The following is a 9,389-nucleotide window of genomic DNA, read 5'->3' as shown; positions in this document are numbered from 1 at the left end:
CATTTTAGCTAGCTCGCACATATTTTATCGGAATAGCCTGAAACTGAAATATGCGATACCCTGGCCCACACTGAACAAAACGATGTCACATACGACAAAATCGATAAAGGAATGTGGCCGTGGTAAACAAAAAACCGTCGCAAAAAAAAGTGCTGACTCGGCAAAAAAAAATTTTTTCGGATTTTATTTTTAAGAATCGGCTAACGAAACCCAGATAACTTTGTCGGGTATATCCAAAGAAAGTTTTGAAATCATTACGTGATGGCCACACGACCTACGGTTTGGCGGCCATTTTGTGCCAAAATCTGCCATTTTGAGTTTTTCGCGTTTTTACACGATATGGAAAAATGAACTTTTTTTCAAGCGATTTTCACGAAATTTGACTCGCATGTCCCTAGCGTAAGTCTACAATCACCTTTGGAGTTTCGTCGACCTTTGACCTCGGGAAAAGGCGGCCATCTTGAATTTTCTATAAAAACACCTTAACCACCAGATTCAAACGTAAACTTGTCGTTGGAATTTTCTTCGATCGTCTCAAAACTTTTTGGGCATCAATGGCAAGCTACTGTGTAAAAAATGTTGGAATTAGAAGTTGTAGATTTTGAACGGCGTGCGCGTGGCAAACTAGCAAAGTGGCGCACTGTTATAACTCCCATGCATTTCAATACAATACAGTGAAAATTGAATGCATGCATTAATGCCTGAAACAGATTACATTGAAAAACACTGGATATGGACATATAAGGAATGTGGGCGTGGTTAGCATAAAACCACTGTTGCTAAGGACGACAAAAACTTTACTTTTACCGATTTGTCCGAAACTGACGTCAATCTGTTCGTCCTCCCGAGGGGATCAAAACATAAAATGGTTGCTATGGAGATAAAATCAAAAGAAAAGCCGCCATTTTGGAAAAAGTGTTTTTTTTAGCAACTTATGACATATAACTCTTACCAATGGAGGAATTTGTTTTTCTGAATCAGTTGATGATGCTGATCGCTAAACTAGCACTTTTAGCTAAGTTAGCATAACTAGCATAGTTATTATAATTAGCATTTTAGGTAATGTGTTTTTCTGAGTTAGTTGATGATGCTGATCGCTATGCTAGCACTTTTAGCCACATTAGCATAGCTAGCATAGTTAGCATAATTAGCATTTTTAAAAATGTGTTTTTCTGAGTCAGTTTATGATGCTGATCTCAATGCTAGCACTTTTAGCCACATTAGCATAGCTAGCATAGTTAGCATAATTAGCTAATACAATTTTGACTAGCCTTTATTTTCATGGGCGGTGAGGACGGTGGTGCGTAGAGTTGGGCGTGGAAGGCGGGTTGCGTCTGCGGGCCATACAACGCCGCTTGCGGCTTTAATTATGGCCCGCAGCACTCACAGAGTGCAAGGACCATATTGTAACTGGTACGAGGGTCGAACACTCAAAAAGTCCAAAACGTCAAAAAAACGCGTCAAAACGCCAAAAAATGGGGTCAAAAGTCGCCCAAAGCACAAAACGACACGACAATTGTGTAACGCAACAAAAATACACACACACACGCACAACACCAACGCAAAAACGTCAAAATTGTAGTCGCAAAAATGACGACAAAAACACAAAAAAGCCCCAAAAAGCCCTCAAAAGACGGGTTTAAAGCCAAAAAGACGTGCCCAGCCTATAGTAAAAGACAGGCCGCATTGAAATACATAGGCCACCTGACTGCAAAAACTTCTATATTGTTTCTGCTTTGTTTCATTATTATTATTATGGCCCGCAGCACTCACAGAGTGCAAGGACCATATTGTAACTGGTACGAGGGTCGAACACTCAAAAAGGTCCAAAACGTCAAAAAAACGCCAAAAAATCGGGTCAAAAGTCGCCCAAAGCACAAAACGACACGACAATTGTGTAACGCAACAAAAATATACACACACACGCACAACACCACCGAACAATCGACAAAATTGTAGTCGCAAAAGTGACGACAAAAACACGAAAACGCCTCAAAAAGCCCTCAAAAGAAGGGTTTAAAGCCAAAAACACATGCCCAGCCTATAGTAAAAGACAGGCCGCATTGAAATACATAGGCCACCTGACTGCAAAAACTTCTATATTGTTTTTCGAAAGTTTTTTTATTATTATTATTATTCTTCTGGTTTCTAACGGACAGTTTGAGCTCAAATTTGACCCCCGCCACATACCCGAAAACTCACCAAAATTGGCACACACCTAGGATAAATGTGAAATGAATTTTCGGCAAAGAGAACGTCACCCTCCCGAAGTTGATGACATCACGGCGAGCATTCCCGTAAAAAAAATGAATGGGCCGAAAATCGCTTATGGGGCCAAAAAAAAATATTTCAAATTAAAGCAATGAAACCAAAACAAACGTGTTGGAGATATCCCAAAGAAGTTATGAAATCATTATGGTATGGCCACACGACCTACGGCTTGGCGGCCATTTTGTGGCGAACTCAGAGAAATGGCGATTTTCGTGTTTTTTCGCAATATGGGAAAACGACACTTTAGTTCAAGCGATTTTCACGAAATTTCCTACACATGCCACAAACATGATTCTACAACTACCAAATAAGTTTTGTTGACCTTTTACCTTGGGAAGGGGCGGCCATCTTGCATTTTCATAAAAAAGCACCTTTAGTAACGGATACAAACGAAAACTCGTCCTAGGGATTTTTTTCGATCTTTTTGAAACTTCTTGGGCATTAATGGCAAGCTACTGTGGACAAAATGTTGGAATTAGAAGTTGTAGAATTTGAAACGCGTGCGCGTGGCGAATTCGCAACCGTCGCCATTTTAGCTAGCTCGCACATATTTTATCGGAATAGCCTGAAACTGAAATATGCGATACCCTGGCCCACACTGAATAAAACGATGTCACATACGACAAAATCGATAAAGAAATGCGGCCGTGGTAAACAAATTAACGATCGCAAAAAAAAGTGCTGACTCGGCTAAAAAAAAAAATTTCGGATTTTTTTTCTAAGAATCGGCTAACGAAACCTAGACAACTTTGTCGGGTATATCCAAACAAAGTTTTGAAATCATTACGTGATGGCGACACGACCCACGGTTTGGCGGCCATTTTGTGCCAAAATCTGCCATTTTGAGTTATTCGCGTTTTTACACAAGATGGAAAAAGGAACTTTTTTTCGAGCGATTTTCACGATATTTGACTTGCATGTCCGTAGCCTAAGTCTACAATCACCTCTGGAGTTTCGTCGACCTTTGACCTCGGGAAAAGGCGGCCATCTTGAATTTTCTATAAAAAACACCTTTGCCACTGGATTCAAACGTAAACTTGTCGTTGGAATTTTTATCGATCGTTGCGAAAGTTTTTAAGCATCAATGGCAAGCTACTGTGGACAAAATGTTGGAATTAGAAGTTGTAGATTTTGAACGGCGTGCGCGTGGCAAGCTAGCAAAGTGGCGCACTGTTATAACTCCCATGCCTTTTAATACAATACAGTGAAAATTGAATGCATGCATTCATGCCTGAAACTGAATACATTGAAAAACACTGGATATGGACATATAAGGAATGTGGGCGTGGTTAGCATAAAACCACTGTTGCTAAGGACGACAAAAAATTACTTTTACCGATTTGTCCGAAACTGACGTCAATCTGTACGTCTTCTCAAGGGGACCAAAACATAAAATGGTTGCTATGGAGATAAAATCAACAGAAAAGCCGCCATTTTGGAAAAAGTGGGTTTTTTATCAACTTATGACATATAACTCTCACCAATGGAGGAATGTGTTTTTCTGAGTCAGTTGATGATGCTGATCGCTATGCTAGCAATTTTAGCCACATTAGCATAGCTAGCATAGTTAGCATAATTAGCATTTTAGGAAATGTGTTTTTTTGAGTCAGTTGATGATGCTGATCGCTATGCTAGCACTTTTAGCTATGTTAGCATAGCTAGCATAGTTAGCATAATTAGCATTTTAGGTAATGTGTTTTTCTGAGTCAGTTGAAGATGCTGATTGCTATGCTAGCACTTTTAGCCACATTAGCATAGTTAGCATAGTTAGCATAATTAGCATTTTAGGTAATGTGTTTTTCTGAGTCAGTTGATGATGCTGATTGCTATGCTAGCACTTTTAGCCACATTAGCATAGTTAGCATAGTTAGCATAATGAGCAAATCCAGCCTTGATTAGCTTTTAATTTGTGGGCGGTGAGGGCGGAGAGGGCCGCGGTAGTGCGTAGAGTTGGGCGTGGAAGGCGGGTTGCGTCTGCGGGCCATACAACGCCGCTTGCGGCTTTAATTATTATTACGTTTCTTGTTTGTTACGGACGTTTTGAGCTCAAATTTGACCCCCGCCACATACCCGAAAACTCACCAAAATTGGCACACACCTAGGATAAATTGAAAATGAATTTTCGGCAAAGAGAACATCACCCCCCCCACGATGATGACATCACGGCGAGCGTTCCCGTCAAAAAAATGAATGGGCCTAAAATCGCTTATGGGGCCAAAAAAAAATATTTCGAAATACAGTTACGAAACCAAAACACGTGTGTTGGAGATATCCCAAAGAAGTTATGAAATCATTATGGGATGGCCACACGACCTACGCCTTGGCGGCCATTTTGTGGCAAACACAGAGAAATGGCGATTTTCGTGTTTTTTGACAATATGGGAAAACGATACTTTTGTTTGAGCGATTTTCACGAAATTGCACACACATGCCACTAGCACGATTCTACAACTGCCAAAGAAGTTTTGTTGACCTTTGACCTTGGCAAGGGGCGGCCATCTTGAATTTTCATAAAAAAGCACCTTTAGTAACGGATACAAACGAAAACTCGTCCTAGGGATTTTTTTCGATCTTTTTCAAACTTCTCGGGCATCAATGGCAATCAATTGTGGACAAAATGTTGGAATTAGAAGTTGTAGATTTTGAAACGCGTCCGCGTGGCGAATTCGCAACCGTCGCCGTTTTAGCTAGCTCGCACATATTTTATCGGAATAGCCTGAAACTGAAATATGCGATTCCCTGGCCCACACTGAACAAAACGATATCACATACGACAAAATCGATAAAGGAATGTGGCCGTGGTAAACAAAAAACGATCGCAAAAAAAAGTGCTGACTCGGCAAAAAAAAAGAAAATCGGATTTTATTTTTAAGAATCGGCTAACGAAACCCAGATAACTTTGTCGGGTATATCCAAATAAAGTTTTGAAATCATTACGTGATGGCGACACGACCTACGGTTTGGCGGCCATTTTGTGCCAAAATCTGCCATTTAGAGTTTTTCGCGATTTTACACAATATGGAAAAATGAACTTTTTTTCGAGCGATTTTGACGAAATTTGACTCGCATGTCCTTAGCGTAAGTCTACAATCACCTTTGGAGTTTCGTCGACCTTTGACCTCGGGAAAAGGCGGCCATCTTGAATTTTCTATAAAAAACACCTTTACCACCAGATTCAAACGTAAACTTGTCGTTGGAATTTTCATCGATTGTCTCGAAACTTTTTTGACATCAATGGCAAGCTACTGTGGAAAAAATGTTGGAATTAGAAGTTGTAGATTTTGAACGGCGTGCGCGTGGCATGCTAGCAAAGTGGCGCACTGTTATAACTCCCATGTATTTCAATACAATACAGTGAAAATTGAATGCATGCATTAATGCCTGAAACAGAATACATTGAAAAACACTGGATATGGACATATAAGGAATGTGGGCGTGGTTAGCATAAAACCACTGTTGCTTAGGACAACAAAAAGTTTACTTTTACCGATTTGTCCGAAACTGACGTCAATCTGTTCGTCCTCCCAAGGGGACAAAAACATAAAATGGTTGCTATGGAGAAAAAATGAACAGAAAAGCCGCCATTTTGGAAAAAGTAGGTTTTTTATCAACTTATGACATGTAGCTCTCACCAATGGAGGAATGTGTTTTTCTGAGTCAGTTGATGATGCAGATCGCTATGCTAGCAATTTTAGCTATATTAGCATTACTAGCATAGTTAGCATAATTAGCATTTTAGGTAATGTGTTTTTCTGAGTCAGTTGATGATGCTGACCGCTATGCTAGCACTTTTAGCCACATTAGCATAGGTAGCATAGTTAGCATAATTAGCATTTTAGGTAATGTGTTTTTCTGATTCAGTTAATGATGCTGATCGCTATGCTAGCACTTTTAGCCACATTAGCATAGCTAGCATAGTTAGCATAATTAGCATTTTAGGTAATGTGTTTTTCTGAGTCAGTTGATGATGCTGATCGCTATGCTAGCAATTTTAGCGACAGTAGCATAGCTAGCATAGTTAGCATAATTAGCATTTTAGGTAATGTGTTTTTCTGAGTCAGTTGATGATGCTGATCGCTATGCTAGCACTATTAGCCACATTAGCATAGCTAGCATAGTTAGCATAAGTAGCATTTTAGGTAATGTGTTTTTCTGAGTCAGTTGATGATGCTGATCGCTATGCTAGCACTTTTAGCCACATTAGCATAGCTAGCATAGTTAGCATAATTAGCATATGCAGTTTTGACTAGCCTTCATCAAAAGTGGGCGGTGAGGGCGGTGAGGGCGGTGAGGGCGGTGAGGGCGGTGGTGCGTAGAATTGGGCGTGGAAGGCGGGTTGCGTCTGCGGGCCATACAACGCCGCTTGCGGCTTTAATTATGGCCCGCAGCAGCAGTCACTGACTGCAAGGACCATATTGTTTTCGCAGTTGGAACGACTACTTCGCCGCCTTTCAGCGAGAATTTGACCCCCGCCGCATGCTCGAAAAGTCACCAAAACGTGCACACACCTGGGATAAATTGCAAATGAATTTTCCACAAAGTCAACGTCACCCCCCCGAAGACGATGACATCACGGCCAGCGATCCCGTCAAAAAAATGAATGGGCCGAAAATCGCGTATGGGGCCGAAAAAAATGTACTTCAAAATACAGCCGCGAAACCAAGACACACGTGTCGGGGATATCCCAAAGATGTTTTGAAATCATTATGGGACGGCCACACGACCTACGGCTTGGCGGCCATTTTGTGGCGAACTCTGAGAATTGGCGATTTTCGTTTTTTCCCACAATATGGGGAAAAGACACTTTTGTTTGAACGATTTTCACGCAATTGCACACACTTGCTGCCAGCTCCAGTCTACAAATACCCCAGAAGTTTCGTTGACCTTTGACCTTGGGAAAAGGCCGCCATCTGGAATTTTCTCAAAAAAGCACCTTGAGCACCAGATACAAACGAAAACTCGTCGTTGGAATTTTCATCAATCGTCTCGTAACTTTTCGGGCACCAACGGCCAGCTACTCTGGACAAAATGTTGGAATTAGAAGTTGTAGATTTTGAACGGCGTGCGCGTGGCGAGCTAGCAACCGTTGCCATCTTGGCTAGCTCGCACATTTTTCATCGGAATGTCGTGAAGAGGAAATATGCGATTCCTTGGCCCGCGCTGAACAAAACGATGCTACGCACGACAAGATCGATAAAGGAATGTGGGCGTGGTAAGCAAAAAACCGTCGCAAAAAAATGTGCCGACTCGGCAAAAACGAAAAAAATCGGAACTTTTCTTTTGAGAATCGACTAACGAAACCAATATACCCTTGTCCGCGATATCCATAGGACGTTTTGAAATCATTACGGGATGGTGACACGACCTACGGTTTGGCGGCCATTTTGTGCCAAAATCTGCCATTTTGCGTTTTTCGTGTTTTTACACAATATGGAAAAATGAACTTTTTTTCGAGCGATTTTCACGAAATTTGACGCACATGTTGCTAGAGCCAGTCCACAACTACCTCTGGAGTTTCGACCACCTTTGACCTCGGGAAAAGGCCGCCATCTTGAATTTTCTATAAAAAACGCCTTTACCCCTGGATTCAATCGTAAACTTGTCGTTGGAATTTTCCGCGATCGTCTCGAAACTTTTTGGGCATCAACGGCAAGCTACTGTGAAAGAAATGTTGCAATTAGAAGTTGTAGATTTTGAACGGCGTCCGCATGGCGAGCTCGCAAAGTCGCGCACTGCTATTCCTCATACCTTATTATGGCCCGCAGCAGCAGTCACTGACTGCAAGGACCATATTGTTTTCGCAGTTGGAACGACTACTTCGCCGCCTTTCAGCGAGAATTTGACCCCCGCCGCATGCTCGAAAAGTCACCAAAACGTGCACACACCTGGGATAAATTGCAAATGAATTTTCCACAAAGTCAACGTCACCCCCCCGAAGACGATGACATCACGGCCATCGATCCCGTCAAAAAAATGAATGGGCAGAAAATCGCGTATGGGGCCGAAAAAAATGTACTTCAAAATACAGCCGCGAAACCAAGACACACGTGTCGGGGATATCCCAAAGATGTTCTGAAATCATTATGGGACGGCCACACGACCTACGGCTTGGCGGCCATTTTGTGGCGAACTCTGAGAATTGGCGATTTTCGTGTTTTCCCACAATATGGGGAAAAGACACTTTTGTTTGAACGATTTTCACGCAATTGCACACACTTGCTGCCAGCTCCAGTCTACAAACACCCCAGAAGTGTCGTTGACCTTTGACCTTGGGAAAAGGCCGCCATCTGGAATTTTCTCAAAAAAGCACCTTTAGCACCAGATACAAACGAAAACTCGTCGTTGGAATTTTCATCAATCGTCTCGTAACTTTTCGGGCACCAACGGCCAGCTACTCTGGACAAAATGTTGGAATTAGAAGTTGTAGACTTTGAACGGCGTGCGCGTGGCGAGCTAGCAACCGTTGCCATCTTGGCTAGCTCGCACATTTTTCATCGGAATGTCGTGAAGAGGAAATATGCGATTCCTTGGCCCCCGCTGAACAAAACGATGCTACGCACGACAAGATCGATAAAGGAATGTGGGCGTGGTAAGCAAAAAACCGTCGCAAAAAAATGTGCCGACTCGGCAAAAACGAAAAAATTCGGAAATTTTTTTTGAGAATCGACTAACGAAACCAGTATACCCTTGTCCGCGATATCCAAAGGACGTTATGAAATCATTACGGGATGGTGACACGACCTACGGTTTGGCGGCCATTTTGTGCCAAAATCTGCCATTTTGCGTTTTTCGCGTTTTTACACAATATGGAAAAATGAACTTTTTTTCGAGCGATTTTCACGAAATTTGACTCACATGTTGCTAGAGCCAGTCCACAACTACCTCTGGAGTTTCGTCCACCTTTGACCTCGGGAAAAGGCCGCCATCTTGAATTCTCTATAAAAAACGCCTTTACCCCTGGATTCAATCGTAAACTTGTCGTTGGAATTTTCCGCGATCGTCTCGAAACTTTTTGGGCATCAACGGCAAGCTACTGTGATAAAAATGTTGCAATTAGAAGTTGTAGATTTTGAACGGCGTCCGCGTGGCGAGCTCGCAAAGTCGCGCACTGCTATAAC

The sequence above is a fragment of the Oryzias latipes genome, chromosome 18 (genome assembly GCF_053564925.1).
Source record: "Oryzias latipes strain Hd-rR chromosome 18, Olatipes_Hd-rR_3.1".
NCBI lineage: Eukaryota > Metazoa > Chordata > Actinopteri > Beloniformes > Adrianichthyidae > Oryzias > Oryzias latipes.
Note: the sequence above shows the minus strand (reverse complement) of the source record.